Source organism: Microtus pennsylvanicus, chromosome 7 (genome assembly GCF_037038515.1).
Source record: "Microtus pennsylvanicus isolate mMicPen1 chromosome 7, mMicPen1.hap1, whole genome shotgun sequence".
Taxonomy (NCBI): domain Eukaryota; kingdom Metazoa; phylum Chordata; class Mammalia; order Rodentia; family Cricetidae; genus Microtus; species Microtus pennsylvanicus.
The window spans coordinates 79113162-79135265 of NC_134585.1; the positions used below are offsets into that span (position 1 = coordinate 79113162).

General features: G+C 37.8%; 1 protein-coding gene across 2 annotated transcripts in view; it reads right to left on the reverse strand.

Moving 5' to 3' along the window:
• Nucleotides 1-22104, reverse strand: part of Unc5c (unc-5 netrin receptor C) — a 339558-nt gene that overhangs the window by 248024 nt on the left and 69430 nt on the right. The gene's annotated exons all lie outside the window — the stretch shown is intronic.

Consider the following 22104-nt stretch of genomic DNA (forward strand, 5'->3'; position numbering starts at 1 on the left):
TTCCTAAAATGAGAAGCAGCATAAAAATAAAAACTGCAGCCATCATTAGCATAAATCCAGAATTTCCATGGGAAATTTAAAACAATATATGAAGAAAAATTTGCCCTAGTATATTCCAAAAAACTGATGGATGGTCCTCTTCTTACTAATACTCAGAAAAGCATATTTAAGTGGTATTTGAGTTTATAGACTCTTTGATTAATGTAGACGGCAAACTACATAGGTCCAAGTCCTCACAACCACAGCAGTTAGGGGTCATGACAGGGTGACGGCCTGTTGGCTGCTCTGCTAGTCCTCAAAACTTTGAAGGTGACAGTGTCTTTGATCTGTCTGCCTTTTAAACAAGGGGACCTGGAAATATCACAGATGATCATTTGATCTGCTCCTGGTGGAGACAGTCATCCTCTGTTGCCCCCCAGAAGCATGCTGGGCTCTCTCCCACTGGCTAATCCCTGGCTTTCATGTTGGAGAAAAACCAGGCTTCCAGCCACCTAGAGAGCTAAAGAGAAGGCTGATGAATAGGCCTGTGTTCCTAGTGGCAGCCAGGACATAGGATCTAACTGCAGTGCTCACAGGGAGACCAATGGCCCCCCGAACTGGGGAACTGCTAGCTATGAGTCCTTTTACCACAATGAAAACAAGATGGTTTCAGATGCCAGTAGAAAGCTGAGCGCAGAAAAGGACGCAGCTTAAGAAAATAACATGCCATCAGCAGGGAACATACAAGGAGGCAGAAGCAGAGGCCCACAGAACAAATGAGGAGGCTGGGGCCAGGACTCAAAACTGTATGAAAAAAGTAGAAAGTGGTGCCTGGAACAGAGACTGTGCCTGCAGACCTAGGGGAGAAAGCAAAGTCTTTCCAGTCAACATTGTAAGTGACCCGCTCCACTGCCATTGCTTAGCCCAATAAAGGGAGGAAGTAAATTTATCCAGAAAATGGCAAGATGTTATTACTCCCAGATATAGTAAACCCTTAAAACATCAGCAATCTTGATATATGGCTTACAGAAACAGTTAGATCCATTTAAAGTTTGGACATTAACTGAACAGACCTTTCGTTGACTCCTCATTTACAAACCTCCCTACTGGGTCCTTTATACAAAAAGACAAGTCTAGCTGTGTGGGGGAAACTCAGGGAGAGGATAAGCAATGAGTTAATAACCAGGCAGCTTCCTTTTCCTAGCTTTATCAATCTCCATGGCTTTAAAAATAATATACTACAATTCAGCTGGAACAGCAAAGCATTTCAATAAAACAATTGCCAATTCTTACTGCAATCCAGCCTTCTCTGCTAACCCAAGGTGAAATACAGGAAGACACATACATTTATATAAGCAGAAAGACTAGGGCTGTATAACCATAATTATTTCATTGTGTATAAAGTGCCACTGATCCAATCACACCACAGAAAAATATGGAACAGATGGTTGTAGGAAAATATCACTTCATTTATTCAATCAAATCTATTGGGGGGAATATTGATACCGAACCATTACCTAAAGTTCATCTAAGAAAGTCCTCACTGGTTTACTTGAAGAAACATATTTAGAGAAAATAAGGAGGTTTGCTGGGAGGAGCAGCACCAACAGGCATTGTCGGTAGACGGCACAGCAATGAATTATTTCCGACAGAACTAAAACTGTTACTGCTTATTTTGTCATTTACGATTGATTCACGGGTTGCATTTGGCATTTTACTCTGAGCATTTGAGAGCCATTTCATCTTTCTTTAAGACACAAGGATTAGTCAAATAGCTGAAGACAGCAAGTACTGAGCTTGGTATCATTAAGAGAAGTCTGATTAGAGAAGACTTCAAGCCACTAGAATTGTCATTTGACAGTATCCTCAGTGGAACGTGAATGACCTTTGCAAGCAAAAGGAAACAAGAGAATCTAAAAATCATGTGATGTTAAGTCCATTAGCTTATGAACCTAGTCACGTTTGCTTATACATTATTGGCATTATTGTAATTAGAGTTACATTTTATCAATGATAAGCCAAAATGTCTTGGATGCATTTCTTAAAGTAAATGCACATCATTTGTAGCTGAAATGATTTGTGAAGATTAATCTCTTTAATGAATCCCTGTCTTGCTTTCTTACCACGAGCATGAGGAATGTTTCTCTTGTGCCCACCTGAATCTTTGGTAGAGTTATCCCAGCCATCCCTTATCTAAGTTTAGGAAAAAAATCAGAATTTTTTTCTTTAGTTCTCAGACAAGTTTGCAGAATGGTCTTAGAATGATATTTTAATTTGGGGCGAAACCTTAAAAGCCCCAAATATTCAAATCAAACAGTACAATTGGGCCTTAAATAATGAAAAGGAAAATCTTTTGAAGCTTTTCACAGAGAGCTGATCTGGCTGGATGAGAGTCCCCAGCGACGGGGCGAGCCCTGGAGCCTGCTGCCTCCCATCTTCTGGGTATCATAAAAGCCTTCTGGAGGCATGAAGTTCCAGATGAAAACTGTACGGGTCACTTGCAGGCTATGCTAAGTAAACAATAAAAAATTTAAAACAGCCACAAAGCTTAAAATCACTGCAGAAGGGAAATGAAGGAGTTAGTGTGAAGAGCCTCCCTCCTGCTCCATTCCCATCAGGGGGTGTGCTCTCAAGCTCTATTGTGACCGGTACAGCCTATCTCCAATGCTGGAACAAGAGGTTTGATTGTAAAACCTGCCACATTGACACAGACAGGGGAGGGCATTACATTTCCAATGTTATATGAGGAAATTGAACACTCCGTAAAGTGTGATTTGGATCATTGTGTTACACAATATAATAGCGAAGGGGGGGGGGGTCACAGAATGTTCTGCTTCCCTTTATATATTCTTTCTTTCCACGTAAAAAAAAAGCCAGTCTTCTGAACAGACTCAGGGAGTCTTTAGGGTATATCTATACCATCATTTCGGGAAACAGGTAGGATGGTAGAAATGAATTAAAATTATTCACTAGTTTATTTTAGACTGAACCAGAATATATATTCTAGAAATTAGAAAACTAATGATGATAAATGTATGATATATCATATATGTGTTATTTATGCATATATAACATATACGTATACATACATATACACACAGCTAACTCTACGATATAAAAAGATATACCTAGAGAAAGTGAGTAGGTATGGAATGAAAGAGGAAGGAAAATAGGAAAGCATGCAGAACCCTCCTAATATTTATGTTCTCTGAGTGTAAATTGTTACAGAATCATTATTCTGTAGCAGGGTTTCCCACAGTTAAACAACACCTTCTAAATTAGGCATTGAAAAGTTACACAATTGTGTGAAAGCCAAACAAGATCTTGTACCTGCTGAGTTGTTGGCATGCAATGTACTGTTTCAAGAATCGCCTCTAAGGAAATGTGAATATTTTAGAGAGGGAACTGGCAGGAGTGCTATCTCAGTGGAAAACATTTTCACATGTACAGGGCCTGGCTTTGATACCCAGTATTAAAACAGCAGGGAAAGAATGAATGAGCAAATTTGCATGGATCAATTAATCAGTTAACTTTCGATTGCCTCCTGAAGAAAATGGGCATTGCCAGAAGAAATCTCAATATCTCAAAAAGAGATTGGGGTGTGCTTTTCTGAAGAGATTCTTCAATTTGAGTACCTCCAGTGTAGGTAAGGATAGTGGTGAATGATCTAGGTCACAAAAGGTCCAGGGAATTAAATTGCCATAGGTGATAGCAATAAATTATAAGTGCAGAGGGTACACAAAGGAAGGCTATTTTGTCATAGTTATTGAGCTGAGTTATAAATTTATCAAACTTTATGGTTAATGAACACTTATGACTAGAGTAAGAAAACAAACAACACTCCAATTTGATAAATATTTTAAGAAGGTGATGAAGAGCACACTTTTCCTGAAAATCCAAATTAGCCTTATGGTCTGTTTGCTTAGCTCAGCAGAAACAACTAATTATTATTATTATTCTTTTAACATTTCAAGGGCTTACCTCACTAAAAAAAGAAAGGGGCATGAAATATTTGATCTCTCTACAAGATAGATTAATGGTACTAAAAAAGGTCTAATTATGATGAAAGTCAAGAGAGTCATTTTAATATTTTATCCTTAACAGAGGAAAAATATCCAATGACAGAAGCCATTATGAAAGTGAAGTGAGCCTAAATCAGGAAATTTGAAAATACCCTTTCTAAATCTTTTAAATACAGGAAAGTTGGCTGAAACTTGAAAAATTCCTTGTTTCTAAGGGAGGGGTGGAAGTAGCAAGCTGGTAATAAGGAGGCTGAAATTAAAAGTAGAAAAAAACCCTGCAATTCCTTGGAAATGTTGATTTTACTTGGAAATTGAATGGATTAGAATAATATAATAAATTATAAACATAGTAATGGCATGCACGGCTAAGATTTTATAGATGTAAATACATTAATACATAATTCTTAACAATTAGCTATGACTAGAAGGATAACAACACTTAGAAGATTATTAGGAATCATCAAGTATTTTGGGGAAGATGGTTCCTTACTAAGAGAATATACATGGCTGAGGAAAGTAGCCATTGGGCATAGTATTTCAGAGCAGGGGGACTTGCATGAAAACTCAAAGCCTGTGCCAGCACCCACATCCCACTGACAGCAGTGTACCCCTCGGAGCCAGGATGGGGGGGCTGTCACCTCAGCTGTTACTTTAATTTATAGCCGTCTTGTTTATTGGAAGAGTGGACATATTTCCTGACTCTTTGTTCTACTATATTTTTGTGCCAAAATATTTTCACACATGAATATTTATGTTTTATTTTAATACCTTCAGGGGGTACTCATGGCAATTTTATTTGTAGATCTCAAGACAGTACTATGTGAAAACAACTGCCCTCCATTGTCAAAACATTTTACCATGGACTGGCAAGGTAGCTCAGTGGGTAAAAATACCTGCTTCAATGAAGAAAGTAAGAGTCATATCCTTAATGTATTTAAAATACATTTTGAACTTTATTTTTAATTTATGTGTATGTATGGATATTTTGTCTGTATATGTGTCTATAAAGCACATGTGTAGGCCATAAGAGGGCATTGGATCCCATGGAATTGGAATTACATACAGTTAGTTGTCATCAACCATGTGGGTGCTGGGAAGCCAACCAATGTTGGTCTTCTACAAGAGTACTCAGTGCTCTTAACCACTGAACCATCTCTTCAGCCCCAATTTTTCTTTCTTTTTTCCTTTATCTTTCTTCCTTCCTTTCTTTCTATTCATTCATTCTTACTTTCTTCCTTTCCCTTCCTTCCTCTCTCTTTTTCTTTCCCTTCCTTCTGTCCTCCCATCCTTCCTTCCTTTCTCTCTCTCCTTCCTTTTTTCTCTTTCTTTCTTTCTTTCTTTCTTTCTTTCTCTTCCCTTCCCTTCCCTTCCCTTCTTTCTCTCTTTCCTTCCTTCCCTTCTTTCTTTCTCCTTCCCTCTCTTCTTTTCTTCCTTTCTTCTTTCCTTTCTTCCTTCCTTCTTTCCTTCCTTCCTTTCTTTCCTTCAATATGAACATTCTCTGAAATTTTGCTAAATGAAGTCTAAACACAATGATAACAAAAACCTGAAGATATTTTGTAGATTTTATTTGATACTCTTACCATGATAATTTTAAATGGATTAAAGAAAACAATTTTTCTCTTTTAAACTGTTTATAACTCTGCTTAAATGTAAATAAAATTTATCAGATGAAAAAGAATATTTTCATTTCACATTTCCAACATTAATTTGACATTTTAAATTCCAAATCAAAATTTTCAAAATATTATTATCTGAACTACGTTTCAATCTACCAAACTCTTCTACCTTTTGAATCTTTTTTGTCAAGAATCTTCAGGTCTAAAGATTATAAAAAAGTAGGTGGTTGATGTGGGAGTGTCATATCAATCTGTTGATTTCTTTGGCTAAGCAATAAAGAAACTGCTAGGCCCATTTGATAGGCCCACCCTTAGGTGGGTGGAGTAAACAGAACAGAACGCTGGGAGGAAGAGGAAGTGAGGTCAGACTCCACAGCTCCGCTCTCTGGAGCAGACGCAGGAGAGACGCCATGCTACCTGCTCCAGGGAAGACGCACACCATGCCCCAGCTCCGACCCAGGATGGACTTAGGCTAGAATCTTCCCGGTAAGCGCACCTAGGGGCGCTACATAGATTATTAGAAATGGGCCAGAGCAGTGTTTAAAAGAATACAGTGTCCGTGTAATTATTTGGGGCATAAGCTAGCCGAGCCGGGCAGGCGGCTGGGGTGTTTGGGGACGCAGCCCCGCCGCCGCCCCTATTACTACAAATGGCGCCCAACGTGGGGCTAACTAAACCTACTTAAAAAACCTGAGAAGGCTTAAAAATAAGGAAGAGAGCGTTTAACACAGATTTTTGCTGTTTGTTGGTGGCATGCTGTAGAGAGATTTCCTGATTCAGCGACAGCAGCAGAAAAAAAGCTGTGTTATTTTAAAGCGCGGCTTCCTGGGGCTTTGCCGCCAGTGCAAACTCTGGCTTTATGTTTGTGTTCCCGCTTGGGATTGGAAGGAGAGTGCTCTGAGACGGTGCGATGACTCAGAGCTTCCCGCCTGCTCCTGGGCAGAAGGCAGAATCAGGCTTAGGCAGGCGGAAGAGCATGGCGGATTCCTGCCGCCATACAGAGACGTGTTTTTAGACTGCGCAGTGCTCTGCCTGTCAGATTTGGATGTTACTTGGATGAAAAGAATTTCTGTGCTGCACGCTCAGTCTCAGAATTAAAGTGCTGAGTGCCGCTCCTACCTGGTAGCTCCAAGAGGCTTCCTGACTCAGCTTCAGCTGCAAAACCCTGCAGCTCATTAAGAGGTCCTGCCACGAAACACTTAAACGGTGTTGACGAAAAGCTGAACGCATGCTTTTCGGTTTTCAGCCGTAGCAGGAAAAAAGCTGCGCTGTTTAAAAATGCCAGCTTTCTGGGCCATCCTGCCAGGGAAAACTCTGACTGTCTGAGGCAGGAGGGCCGGCTACCGAGAGAGGACTTGAGTGTTGTCTGTTGTAGCTTGCTGGCTGGCAAGGACCTTGAATGCCATAGAGGTGTGGCTATAAACATGGCTGCAGCCTGTATATCCGCCATGAGGCTGGAAAGCTAAGGAATGGACTGGATCTAGCTGGCAAAGCCACGCCTTTAGTCCGACTGATATTGCTTGGCAAATTAAAGGCTCTTGTGGTCAGAAAAAGAGAGATATACAGTAAAGAGAGATTCAAAGACAGAAAATTTCTGAATGGTTTAAAGTGTGTTAAAAATATATGCAGACTAAAAGTTAAAATTCTTAAAGTAAACCTCTGTGACTTCAAGGTGTGGTAGCACACGCCTTTAATCCCAGTGCCTAGAAGGCAGAGACAAACAGATCTCTGTGAGTTCAAGGTGTAGTAGCAAACACCTTTAATCCCAATGCCTGGGAGGCAGAGACAGACGGATCTCTGAGAGTTCAAAGACAGCCTGGTCTACAGATATACACTCAAAAAAAACAAAAAGTTAACTTAGAAATGTCACAGCTTAGATTCTTAAGCACCTAGTGATTTAAAGGCGTAGATCAAAAGTGCTCCTGGATAATAAAAAATTGCAGATTCACAATAGGACAGATTCAGACCACTAAATGAATCACACTGTTGTATGAATGTACGTTGGCTTGGGAGAGAGAAGAAAAAGAATATAGAGAATAAAGTTAATGGTTTAAAAAGAAAAAAATAAAAGTAAAGTCTTTAAAGAGACAGAGTACAGATAGTTATAGATATAAATAAAAATAAGCCGCGTAAAGATGGAAAATTCACAGAGAGTCTGGATTATGTACATTGTGTTTTCTTTAAAATTTTTGACTGTGAAGGAGCTAAGTACAGAGAGACATTTCATTATATGGGCTGCCCAGTGGAACCAGAACGGATATCATGAGGGTATGATTTCAGAATTTGGATCTAAGGATATGATACTTTGGAAAAGAGATTCTTCTTTTGTTTTCACAGAGGATGAGACTCTATGGATTTCTTCTATTCCGATTTGGTATGATGGACCACGTCCTCCTGAAGGGTTGCTGTGAACACCTTCAAAAAATTACTTCACTCAACTGTCAACTGAGATGACCCTGGCACACAGGTTATACCATGAAAGACCTAATTAACGACACCCCATTCAGCAGGAAGCAGTTTGGAGAGAAAAAACTGCGCCCATGTTCCCAAATATGGTTTATAAACGTTCTTTTACATTTAAAGGGGGAAAGGATATAGATATGAATGATTTGCATTAGTATAGGTTTTGCTTTATTGATAGAGATTTAAGGTCAATTTTGTTATATGTATAAGTGTTTCTGATTTTGATTAAGGTATTGTGATTGTGTAGTTCATTTAAATATGTACTGTATAGTTAAGAAATATAGATTAGTGGATAATCATCAGTAATAGTCAAGATTGTAGTCATGTTAGTTAGATTTTCTAGATATATAGAGATACATTTCAGTTAGATAGACATTCTTCATATCTTTCAAAGACTGCAGAATATGGCCTTTAATGTTTCAATAACTTAGGACTTTTCATGAGAATGAGACACTCTGCTCCTGGCAGCACCAATCTACTTCAAGAAGAAGATGGGCATCGAAGAGGATCCTTCTGGAGTTTGATAGCCATTTGGGCAAGAAACTGCTCTTGCCTGGACTGTTGCATAAACTGGACACAAAGAACCCGCAGAGAGAGGACTGCTGAACTTGTCTAAGGTGAGATGATCTTTCGGGGTTCCTGATTCATGAAAGAGTCTGCAAGACATTCTGCAGGACACAACAGATAGTGACTGAACTGACTTTGAATTTTCCTGCTTTATGGAAATGTCTGCTGGATACCATGGGCCTGAAGGCTGAAGATGGATGCCCCAACGGTACAGAGGAACTTTGGGTGACTGTCCAGGCAGTGAGATGTCTCTGTCATTTCTAGAGTTTTAAAAGTTGCTTTTTTCTTGATTGCTTATGTAGTATTGTATCTTTCTGGAGTTATAGTTTTCCTTAGTTATGATAAAGATTACTGTAACTTTTACTTGATAACTGTTTTGTTATATGTAATTTTGCTATGTTAAGGTTAAAAGCCTTCCTTTTTTTGTTTAAACAGAAAAAGGGGAAGTGATGTGGGAGTGTCATATCAATCTGTTGATTTCTTTGGCTAAGCAATAAAGAAACTGCTAGGCCCATTTGATAGGCCCACCCTTAGGTGGGTGGAGTAAACAGAACAGAACGCTGGGAGGAAGAGGAAGTGAGGTCAGACTCCACAGCTCCGCTCTCCGGAGCAGACGCAGGAGAGACGCCATGCTACCTGCTCCAGGGAAGACGCACACCATGCCCCAGCTCCGACCCAGGATGGACTTAGGCTAGAATCTTCCCGGTAAGCGCACCTAGGGGCGCTACATAGATTATTAGAAATGGGCCAGAGCAGTGTTTAAAAGAATACAGTGTCCGTGTAATTATTTGGGGCATAAGCTAGCCGAGCCGGGCAGGCGGCTGGGGTGTTTGGGGACGCAGCCCCGCCGCCGCCCCTATTACTACAGGTGGTTTGCTCTCTTTCCTACTATATAAGTTTTGGACCAACAATGAAAGCAAAGGACATGATTTTTTTAGGTAGTAGAACGGTCTCATTATTTTCCATATCTAAATATCATACATCTTTAAACCGACCACATAAAGATGGAAGAATGGGAGTCCAAAATGAATGGCTCATTTTATGCTTTGCAGCATCATATCCCCGCACCAGCCTGTTCTCTCTGCAGAGCCCCATGGTACAGATACAATTCCACCTTTCAATCATTCATGTGGGTTAATGACACTGAGTAATAGCACATTAGTGAACTGCCATTCCAGACACCAGCCAGGCATGCCAAGATCAGCTGACAATTGTTTCAGACTCATTTTCCACGAACAGAAACACTGTTCAGGCTTATTAACTGGCAAATCTGCATAAGGCAGAGCAGAGAGACAGAGCCTCCATTAAAAGTAGCATCTATCTCATTAATGTAATTTACAAGGATATTTGGCCTATTCTATTGTAAAAAAAATCTTTTAAAAGATGTTACTACTCAACAAAGCGGTCGTTTATTTAAAACAAATTTTTATCTTGTCTCTTCTGATTCTTGAAATAAAAGAACTATATATTGATTAATGATAAAACTGTTACTCTGATCTCTTATTCTTTGTTGCCAGTGATGTAGAGCCTTTGGGTTTAAATCTTAATGTGTTCCTCACAGCCAATGATAATTCATGGGTACTTCTATTATGTTTTGATGTTTTAAATGTTTGTCTCTTTATAATTGGCTTCAGCGCTTACCTTAAAACTTGGGATCTGATGTTATTGCACAGAAAATATCTGTTCAATGATTTTCGATATAGATATGTTTACTTAAAATTTCTAGCTCATACCAATCTAACATAACTTGGCATCTTGTTTAATCTTTTATATTTATGAATGGAAAGCTAAATTCTCATTATATGGTTTGTTAATATTTTTGTCTTGTAGGCTTATTGCTTGTTTGTATTTTATGAATAACCTTATGTTGCTTGCTCTTTTGCAGATAAGTCTTCCTACATTTATCCTTAGATTTGTTATTAACACAAATTTTACTTAAGAGTTCACAGTGGTTCAATGTACTTTCCTGTTCAGTTCTTACGAGTATAACTCATGTTAAATTAAAAAGACCTGTTCTTAGGTGCTCATATTCAAGAATGCCATCAGATGATGAACTTCCACTAGAGATGGTCACATACAGAAAGATTGTCACAGGCTATGACCTCTGCTGAATTTACTTAGCAAACATTATACTCTCCAGTTTCTGTGACATTTCCTAAGTCTAATCCTCTGAATTGCAATCTTTTATACAGGGGAGACAGTAGCTGCAAATGGCTTAATTATGAGAGGGGCCAGAGGAGTCTCATATGACATAATTTTAGAAGGGAAGTGTTTGTTGTATAATAGTTTCCATGTGAGGATCTGTTTTATTTCAAGGTACCACTTCCTGAGGGACAGAACCCAAGGCTTTCAACTCTAGTAGGCCAAAATGAGAAAGGGCATCTTGACTCTGCACTGACAGTAGGGGAACCAGTATAGGCCCTAACTAGACCCTCTTAATATGCAAAACAGTTGTGAGACTGGGACTGTCTGTGGGGCCGCTGACAGTGGGATAAGGATTTATCCCTAGTGCTTGAATTGGCTTTTTGGAGCCCATTCTCTTTTAAAGGGATAACTTGCTCATCTAAATAAATAGTGTAAGGACCTTGTTCCTGTCCTTGATGTGCTAGACTTTGTTGACTGCCCATGGGAAATGTTACCCTCTCTGAGAAGTGGATAGGGGGTGGGAAGGGAGAGGGAACTGGGATTGGTAAGTTAAAGGAGAAAAGATTGTTTTTTAAATAAATGAATAAAAAAGAAAGAAAGAAAGAACAAACGAACGAATGAACAAAAGAAAGAAAGGAAAGATCATCTTTCTTCAGACCTCATTTTCTTTGTTATGAAGTAGTCATATTTCACAGAATCAAATTCTTTTCCTATGTCACCTAACCTTCACTGGTGAATACTTTCTTCAGGGGCTCAAAACTCTTTCACTAATCTTTTATATTCATAAACTTTGCCTGCATTTCTCAGTAGGTATTTGCCTTCTGTGATTTCACTACCACACAAACACGATTACTCAGACTGAGCTGACAGAGACAGATGTAAATGGACCTTGGCATTGCAATTGCTCCTTTTGCTGATTAAAAATCATGGGCTAAAAATAGAAAAGTTTTCATGTGGACTAAACATCTAAAGATATTTCTTCTTTCTATTTCACAAACGATATAATGTAACAAAAATTAGTGTAGAATCTGTAGTCTATTAGGTATTTCTAATGATCTAGAGTTCATTTGATGTACACAGGGGTATTATATAAGCAGTCTACTAAGCCCTTTTATACAAATTTCTTACATAAAAACTTATGCCGGTTTCTATACATTGGAAAATCCTAGAAACAATTCCACACACAAAGTAAAGTATCACCAACCATATGCATGACTGTGCACAACACACATGTACACATTGTTGTTATACACTATTATAACACTTTAAAAGGTAGGAACAGACAGATATAATAAAAATTCCTTAGAACTAGATAATATAGAAACAGATTTATAATACCTATAAATGTAAAATAAAGAAATGGCTGAATATAAGTATTTAGACAGATTCACAGACCATAATGCAGACCACAGGAAATTTCACAAACTCTGCCTAATTGCCTATACACAAATATCCCTTCCAGCTCCTCCATCACTCTTGCCATAGCTAGCTTTCTTAGCTTCAACACCATATGCTGCTTCTCTGAAATTTGTACTTGTTGTTTGCTTTTTAATGCCTTGGAATTAAAAAATATATTAATTTAACAATATCATAAGATAAATGTATGTTGATTCTCTTCCTTGGCTCTGCTTTATTCCATCTCTGAAAGCCACTTGAAGGTACCTCAGCTTCTTATCTTCAATGGAGTCTGCCATGCACTAAAAGCTGCAGTCCCCTGAGTGACCACAGACTTCTGCCTCCCACCCTGTTCTCTTTTAGACTATGTCAGATTTCCAAGCTTTGTCAAAGAGGAAGTCATTGTTTAGCACTAAATGAAAAAGTTGACTGTATATCCTCTCCTCTTTGTTCTGGATGATATGAATGTCTGGGAAGCCCCTCTACACCCTTATGATCAAAGGGAAAATGTGGGGCCTCTGAAATCATTTTCTGCCTCACATTTACCTCAAGACTACAATTTACAAGGGGAGGTAGTAATATCACTCAATGTAGAGATATGTTTGAGAAACTCATGGTGGCTTGAAAACACAATGATGAATATTTAGCTGATAGGGTCTCAATTTGTTTTTAATACAAAGGTATAAATAATCACAGCAAATGAGAAGATATTTAAAAACATTTCACACAATTGGAGAAGATAAATCTGCTCTACCTTTAAACTCACAAAATGGATGTAAAAGTTAGCTTTCTCACCTCAAAGCAAACAGCTTTCCATTGGAGAGGCCTTAGAACTTATGAGAGCATCACAGCAGCTTTCCCTATCTCTAGAAAATAAATGTTTTTAGAAAAATTTATTTCTTGCTAAAACCTCACTCAAAATATTACCAGTTCAGTCATTAACCATAAATAGGCAGTAAGGTCTCTAATTATAACCAGAAGGTCCCTATTAAAGTTCTCCAAGAAGGAAAACCATCTTTAAATGTTCTTGTAATTACACCAGACACATGTTAGCTCTTACCTTGGTTGCTGTATTCTATTAAGGAGCAGCTCTCATTCTTACTCAGATAAATAAGGACTTTTTACCCTAGACCATAAGAATCATAAATTATCAAGGCCTAATCTTTATTTTTAATCCAGATCCATCATGTGCTCATGGTCCATTTCTGGGTCCTCCAGATGAGACCATCCATAGGGTCAGGCATTAGTCATGGGTTCTTCTGTATTTGATTCATAGTTTAATTTCCCAGAAAACAGTTCCATCTGAAAGTAGTTGGGCTCCAGTCTTTGTGACATTGTAAGAATGCTAGAGGCACATGGGGACTTTGCAGTCCCATAAGCAATGGAGCATGTTGGGTATGCCAGTGAGCTATCTTCTGTTCCCAGAAGGTGTTGGGATAAAATTGCACAAGTCACATAATCACAAAGCCTAATGATAAAGCATTTCAGAACAAGGGTGTCTATTAGCTTCTACACAGTATACTTCCCTTCTAAATATAAAAGTAGTCATATTTTGCTATAGCTTTCTAAAGTATCACAATATATTTATATGCCACTAAGAACCATATCACATAAAGTATTTATTTAAAAAGTAAATTCTTATATAAAATAAAAATTCTACAGGCAGAAAGCGAATTGTATAAAAATGAGAATTATATGGACTTGAGGGCTGGATCAGAATTACAAATCCAGAAACCTTGCTAGCCCTGGGAACTCAGACCATTTTCTCACCTTCTCTGAGAGAGTCTCCCCACGCATGGACTGAGTAACCCTTCACCCATCATTTGTCATGAAGATGCAGTGACAGCTTAATGATCCTGTGCTTTCCGCATACTAACTTGTGCAAGAAGGTAGAGATTCAACACAGCATGAAAGCTTCCTATCATTTAGAAATGAATCAGGGCCATAAAACTCTCACAGTTTGTGTGTGTGTGTGTGTGTGTGTGTGTGTGTGTGTGTGTGTGTGTGTACTCTTGAAAACAAAGTCTATGTATGTGTGTTTACACTCTTGAAACAAAGTCTAACAATATGTACTCTTCTACCATTTGTTCTTCATAAAAGGTTCTAGGTCTTCTTTGAAAAAAAAACACATCATATCAAATATATCAGTATGACTTTGAAGAAAGTTACAAACTGACTTCTACTAGCAAAACCTCTAGCTTTTATATATCAATGGTTATAAGGTACTGCAATAAGAATTATCCCATACTTCTTTCCTCACAACATCTTTATTTTTATTCATTTATTTTTTTGGCAGGGGTTAGGTTCAAGACAGTTTTTCACTGCTCAGTTCTGGCTTTTTTGGAACTCATTTTGTAGATTAGGCTGGTCTCAAACTCAGAGATTCACCTGCTTCTGCTTCTGGAGTGCTGGGATGAAAGGTGTATACCACCGCCTGGCATATCTACCAGTCCTATGCATGTGGTTCAGACAAGACATCTGTAGCTAGAAGAAATTAAGGAACTCTTAAACTACCACAGGACTTTCAGCTGTGCCTAACTACCCTCTTTTCTCCTCATGTGAAGAAGTCATCCAGTTCATCTATCTGGATATTTATCTGGAATCTTATTATGACACTCCATGATACATACACATGCCTACACAACAGACACATGTATGATTAAGTGACTAAACACTGATTACAACTCAATGACAGTATAGAGATATTATATCTAGAACAATCAATTACATTGTTATTATAACTGAGGAGGAGCAGATATGTATATTGGGAGGCTGAGAACACTCTAAGAAACTCTGAGGCAATTTTGTTTCCTGACTACCACAAGCACTGGATTTCTTTGTGGTCTTTCACTCAATGATGCTATTGTTCTCCTTAGGTCATATACATAGACCATACTTTGGAAATAGTATATACTATGAAAGTTAAACTATGAAATCAATATGAAATAGATGAGAAAAAATAAAACTTAAGGGAGGGAATAGGTTTGAGAAACTGAAGTTAATGAAGTGTTTTAAGCAATTCTCAGGACAGATAGGTAAATATTGCTAGATAGAGTTATTTTATTTCCTATAAGCAATGATATGAGGGTGTCATAGTCAGTAGTCTCCAGTACCAACATTCTCTTGAAAAGGTTTACTCTAGCTAACATTCTCTGATTAAGCTTGTTAAAAGTTCAATTGGTTAACAGAACGCCAGTCTTCCCCTCCCCCCCCCACACCTTCAAATGTCTTTTATATTTAAATTTTTCTGAATTTGGAATATTACTATTTTTATAAAGAGAAGAAATTATGTGATTGGCTATATAAACACAGATATCATTAGCTATTTTCATATTTAAGAGCACTTACTTATACATATGAGTGAACCTTCAGAGCAGGATTGCTGGGATTGAATTTTAGGCTGTAGTATTTACTAGTCATGAGATTCTTTCTCTTCCAACAATGCAGACTTTCTCTGAAATGAATAAACATCACCACTTCATGGTCTAAAATACTTAGAACAGTGTGTAACATATATGGCAGCTGATCAATCAAGTTTGGCTATTATTGATGCTACCACCAGGTGTTTTAAACTCGGTCCTACTCTCTTTAGTGTACCAAATCTTCTCTGTATTCACAACCTTCTCTGCCTTTTAGTTCTGATTTCTAAGTTTCTCTCACTGTCTCTTGCATTCTTCAGAGAAACACTTGGTTCTTCTAGGAACTCTTGCAAGTGAGTGGCCATTTCTGCATGCCTATCACTAACCTTCCTAGCTCACAGGACAAGGACAAGGGGCTGGTACTTTTCTTGTTTCTTATTACCTCTTTAAGATCATCTGTCACTCTCACTTTTTAATTATTTGTACTACTTTATGTAATCAGCTAGTGAGGTCTTATACACTCTTCTACCTGTTTCAGTGATCCCAATCGCTTCCATTTTTTTCATGCCCTAGCCTTTATTTAGGAGTAATCATGCAGGATGCTAATGAGACTCTTAATATCTAGTGAGCATTTTTAGTGAACATCCTTGCTCCAAGTTACACTACCTGCACTTCAGCAAGCAGAAATGCCTCTCTTCATTCAATCTGCATTATATTATTGTATTCCTTAATTTTGCTAATAGTAGACAAAATGAATTCTTATGTCCCAAATCCAAAGCTGTACTCAGATGGCCTTCGGGAGCCAGGGTAGTCACACCTACCTCATTCTTCTGCTGACTTGAATGCAGACCTGTGTGAACTTTTTACCTTCCAGGCCATTCCTAAACCTCAACATTCTCTCACAGTGTCTTTATAGGTACACTTTTTGTCCTGTTTCTACTTTTAGCCTAAGAGTTATAACCAGTGTTTCTGTGGGCTTTGGGGTAATATATAAGATCGGACTATTAGATAGATTCCTGGATATGTGGTTACAGACTTTGCTAGAAGTAAGAAACATGTTCCCTAAATGGTATTAATGCAGAGTCAGGAGAAAAACCTTGCAGGATAAATTATAGCAAAAAGTAGAAGAATGTTTTGTCTTCTAAATGGGAACTATTTTCCTATCAGTTCCCTCGATGAACATTGAAAATACTGTGGAAGCTCTGAGTCTAACAACTTCAATACCTGGAGAAAATTACAAACGCTAAATGAACTGCCCTTAGCTGAAATTGAGATTCTCATGTTTAGAAAGAAGATCTCTGCTTATGAGATACCTAAGATGTCAATGTTTTTCATCCAGAAAAAAATAACCTTCTTCTGAAGAAAGTAATTCTCTTCATATGGCTGTAGTGATTAATTTTAAGTGCACAGACATTCAGCTAAACCTTATTCTTGGTGTGTGCAGATTACTCTAGATGAGGTTTTCATTTGAATCACTGAGTTGAATAAAGTTCACAACCTTTTGCAAAGTGTGGGGCTTCATCCAATTTGTTCAAGTTTTGAACAAAACAAAAGAGCTTCCTAAGAAAGAATTTCCTTCTTCCCAGAATATCTTTTAAATGGGATATTGGTTTTCTACTCTTAGACTTGGATTTGCTAGATATTGGCTCTCATGTTCCTTAAGCCTTCAAAACTTAAGACTATGTAGGTGGCTAACTGCAGATCCTGAGATTTCTGAGTTTCTAGACCCATAATTCCTAGTGTAAATATCCTGCCCATCTCCTGCCTCCATATGTGTGTGTGTGTGTATCCATATAAATATACAGATATAGATATCCTTTTCAGAAATGTGATTAATATGGGAGGCTTCAAATTTTTCTTCTACGATGCTTATTCTTTAACAAATTTTGGCTTCAACTCACTAGTCCCTGTGTTTTCAAAAACAAGTAATAAGTGCTAGACAATGGTGTGTATGGATGATGGAATCTGATGAAGGCTTTTCTTAAGGACCACCTACTGATCGTTTTCTGCCATTGTACACAGCCTACTTATTATGCGTCAGATACAAAAGAGGGTGGGAAACTCTTCAGATGACAACAAAGGACTTCACTGGAATAGCAGCAGGGAGTTTTAGCATTCCCATAAGGCGACTTTTATAAGCACCAGCCCATCACTACCATGTTTCTGAGCCCTCCTGCTAGCATGCAATGGCTGTGCTCTGGTTCTGGCATATTAGAGCGTCCACCGGCAAGGAACTCAAGTGCTATTCAGGCATAATAAATCATTGCTCTCATGCTAGCAAATAACTCACACAGCCTCCCCCTTCTTTTTTCTTTGACAGTTCATCTCCTGTCAAGTGAAGGGAAAGGATATTAATGTTCTTTATTTTGCAACTTAAAGTCAAATCAGCAGTTTTCATACTGTCTTTAACTCTTTTATTTTACAAATATGCACTGTAACTCTACAGCTAAAACATGGATATATTAGTAAATGTGTGCACTCTTCTCTGTTTACCATGTAGTAGAACAACTGCCCACCAGAAGTCACAAACACATTATAATTTCAAGTTTGTGGACCATGGTTTAGTACATAAAATGAAAAACCTGGTAACATTTCTCATTTCTAAAACTGAACAAAACCAAAGACAACTAAGCTAAGAACAGACTTATTTACCATTCTATGTTCTGTTCTCATTAATTCAATTTAATTCAAACCATGCTAAGCAGTCACCTTAAATCAGGTTTCTCAGAGCCCACAGCAGTTTCACTTGACACAATTTCTCACTAGGGTGGCTGCACCCCAGGTTTGGTTCTCGGCTCTTCCTTTTACTGTGTTCAATCCGATCTCATTTAATACTGGGTAAGACCTTAGATGGTTGATCTTAGTAAATCTTTCTGAAACCAGGAATGGAGTAGAAGTTGGAATAGAAAAGATAATGCTAGAGAAATAGCAAATGCCAAGCTAACTATGTGGAGGCAACAACATTCCCAATACAGTTACTGTGGGGTTCCATCCATTCATCCATCTCATCCTTCTGTATTCGAAAACATCAAGCACCATTTTAGGCGCCTGGGTTTAAATGCTGAACTAAAGAGAGCGCTTACTCACTGTAGCTTACAGCTGGTAGGAATCCAACACTAGTTAATTCAGGTGCAGAGGTTAGAATGACAAGTGCTAGAGAGGAGTCAAATTGTGTAATGAAGAAGGGCACATTTAAAAACAGAAATCAAGGCATTAGCCAACTGAGTGCGCAAATGTTTGCACTGTGCCTTTGAGTAGGACATTAGTGTTTCCCCAGAGTATGATTTGGTGTCACTTAATGACCTCACATAGAAGACTGGCAGATTCTGACACCCTGAAACAATGGATTTTAATGTGCTCTGTTGAGATGATCCTGCAGTAACAGGGAACTAGAGCTTTCAAACAGAAAGCAGAAGCGGTATCACCACTCAGTAGCGTTCAGTTCCCTTTTCTGCCTTGCTTTGAAGAGAGCTGTGGTCAATGGTCTAGAGATGGCCAATGAAGTTTGAGTAATAACAATGCACTCCACTGTGAAAGGAGTCTTCAAGGTTCTCGGTTCTCTGAAAATGCCAACAAGAAAACATATCCCTTTTAAGTGATCTGCACTGTATGTGAGTTCCTGAATATCTGCTGCCAAGCAAGAAGTTGACAGCTTTCAGTACTTTTGTGGTAATAACTGAGCTGAAGTTGTGCCTAAATTTAAATATCATAAGCTATTTACTCAACAAATATGTGCTACAGGAAAAAAATGTTGGGTGAGAATTTGTGCTATGCACTTTTAGTCATGGTTACATTTAAAAAAGAGTATTGATGCCTACAAAGTCATTGCTGTTCCTAATAAACTACTTTATAGGATTTCTCACAACAAACTATTTAGAGTCCTTCATATAAAACCATAGAATGTTAACAGATAAAATTTTAATAGAGCTCCCCTCACTCTAAGCAATTTGTGGAATATTTCCTTTTTTCTGTGCTTTTTATGTATGTATAGATTTTAAAATTAATGTTTCTATGAATGTTTACAATGTGGCCCTAAGTTAGCACAAGCCAGGCAAGGTAACATACCTTGGTATTTCCTGATCGCCCTTAAAGGAGAAAGGGACAGTATCATTTTGGTTTAGGACTTGAATTGTCCTGTGATTAATTTTGCTATTGAGTGTCAACTGTGGCTTTAAGCGGACAAGATCTGGGATGGAGTTCTGTAAACTCTATCCATTCTTTCTCAGATCTTCACTTGGTAATCACTACCAAACAATGCCCATAGTCTACCCACTCATATAAATGTATCATCTTCCAGTAACTTTCCAGGAAAAAGGAAGAGCCTTGGAATAGTAAAGGGAATAGTTTTATCAATTTATGCTGAAAAATAACTATAAAAATACTTTATTCTGAAAAATATCAGATTACTCAAGGGGAGACCTTTTGCTGAAATGTTTTCTCTTGATTCAATCAGGTTTGATTTTATTTAAAAAATTATTAGAGCTATCATTTTACTTTTTGATATATTCAAGTTCAAATGTCAGATATACATAAAATACAATAAAATTATATGCATCATAGAATTTTTTATTATATTAACCTTAAGGTAAAAAAAATGTTTCTGAAAGAGCTTTGTATTCACCAAGACAAGATGAAAGTTTGACTATCCCCTTCTCCTAAACTTCAGACAGTGACCAAGCATCGTTGTCTGATATTTTATTCTCAAACTTAAAAACCATAGTCACTTGCAATCAACATACCTTCTCACCCCCAACATTCTAGGAGTCCAGCCACTACTGTTCCCACACTGTGGTCTCTCCCCTTAGCATGCCTGTTGCCACTGTCCTCTTCATAGTCCTGTTTCCTACATGAATAACACAATTGTCTCTCAAGTGTATGGGACTTTAATTTCTACTCCAGATCCCTTCCAGCCAATTTCCTCACTATCCCCACTACAATTATTCCAAATTCAAATCTATCCCTAGAGTTGTCCTTTCCATGCTTTAAAATATTTTGAATGCTTTGCTTCTTCCAGAAGATATCCTTGGCTTCATGATCTGACTGAGATTCTCTTCTACCCAATCCCTGGCACTGGAGTGTTATAGAGCTTATCAAAATGTACTATGGTGATTGATGCACCAATGTCAGCTGAGAGAGGAAAGTATTTGTTCTGAGATTCCTGGTAACTCATACACTATGTGCCCCACTATCAGACCAGCATGGACTTGTTGAACACATAAGGCACTGAATGCCAGGTTTGATTGGGTACTGAGGCATATATGAGCCTCTCTAAATACATACTTTCCTTTCAATATAGGCTTATAAATCTCTAGTACATTTTTGGTAGGAAAGATATAGTTATATAAATGGTAAATCTGTGGCATACTTTTAAATATTCATATATAAAATTGCCACCCAAAGTAAAACATTGCTTTTTCCTTAATTTATTTGACTTAAACAAAGAACCAGACTAGGTGGACTGGCAAGCCAGTTCGCCACGCTCTCTATTGATTTAGTCTACTATAAGTATATATGTGCCAACAAAAACCTCTTTGTTTTAAGCAAAAAAACTATGGATGTGAGTTTTTAGAGATTTCTCCCATACCACATCCTAACCATTCCAAGTGGAATTTAAATTTGGGATCTAAATTAAAAGAAAGCATGCAAGTTTTATAAAGCATACTTTAGGGAAGGAAGTTACCTTGTTAACCTTATAGAAGTCGTCAGTCTGTAAGAAGAACTATAGCTTAATGGGATGTATACTTTATGACCATCAAGTTGTTAGTGGTTAACCCCTTCCTCTTGTGCTATGGTATTTCAGCTTTAGGGATTGTTTTTCATTTAAGCAAACTGTAGTTTGAAGGGGATTTTGGCAAATCCCCATCTCATTTTCTTCAACACTTTATTGATATTTTGTGTATTTCTACCGATAGCAATGACTTTTATCTGTTTTCTCCTTAGCAAACAAGCCCAATCCACAAAGCAGCCCAGCCTCCTACAGCAACTACAGTAAGGGCAGAAGACTTTTAAACACTCTTTGGCCTAAAAATGTTCTGGAAGCAACCAGTGAGTAAATAGCAAGAAATTTAATGTTGAATGTATTAATCAAGTGAGTTTGTTGAACAAAAAAGGACTTTGAAAATAAAGTGGTGGACATGTGACATATTACTGCTGCTGTTATTCATAGTAACGAGTGTGAATACAATGTTCTAAGGGAGATTTCTCATTAATTCAGCTTTATAATGCAAAATTGGAAAAGACAAACGATAACAGTAATCCTAACATTTTTGATTTTGTTTTAGTAGATTTTAGAAACAAATCTTCTCCAACTTCATATATTCTAACTTCTAGTGTCTAAACCTTTGATGCTTGTTCACAAGCATGCCTAGTATGTTTTAAGAACTTTCATGTCTGTTTTTTAATATTGTGATTCTCAGCATTGAATACTGTAATTATATATGATTTAAAGAGAAAAACGCATACTCAGGCACATTTTACCATTAACAACAGGAACTCATAGCACAAGTTAATGGCAGCACATGCCCCTTAGTGGTTAATATACCATTTACAAAAGCTTTT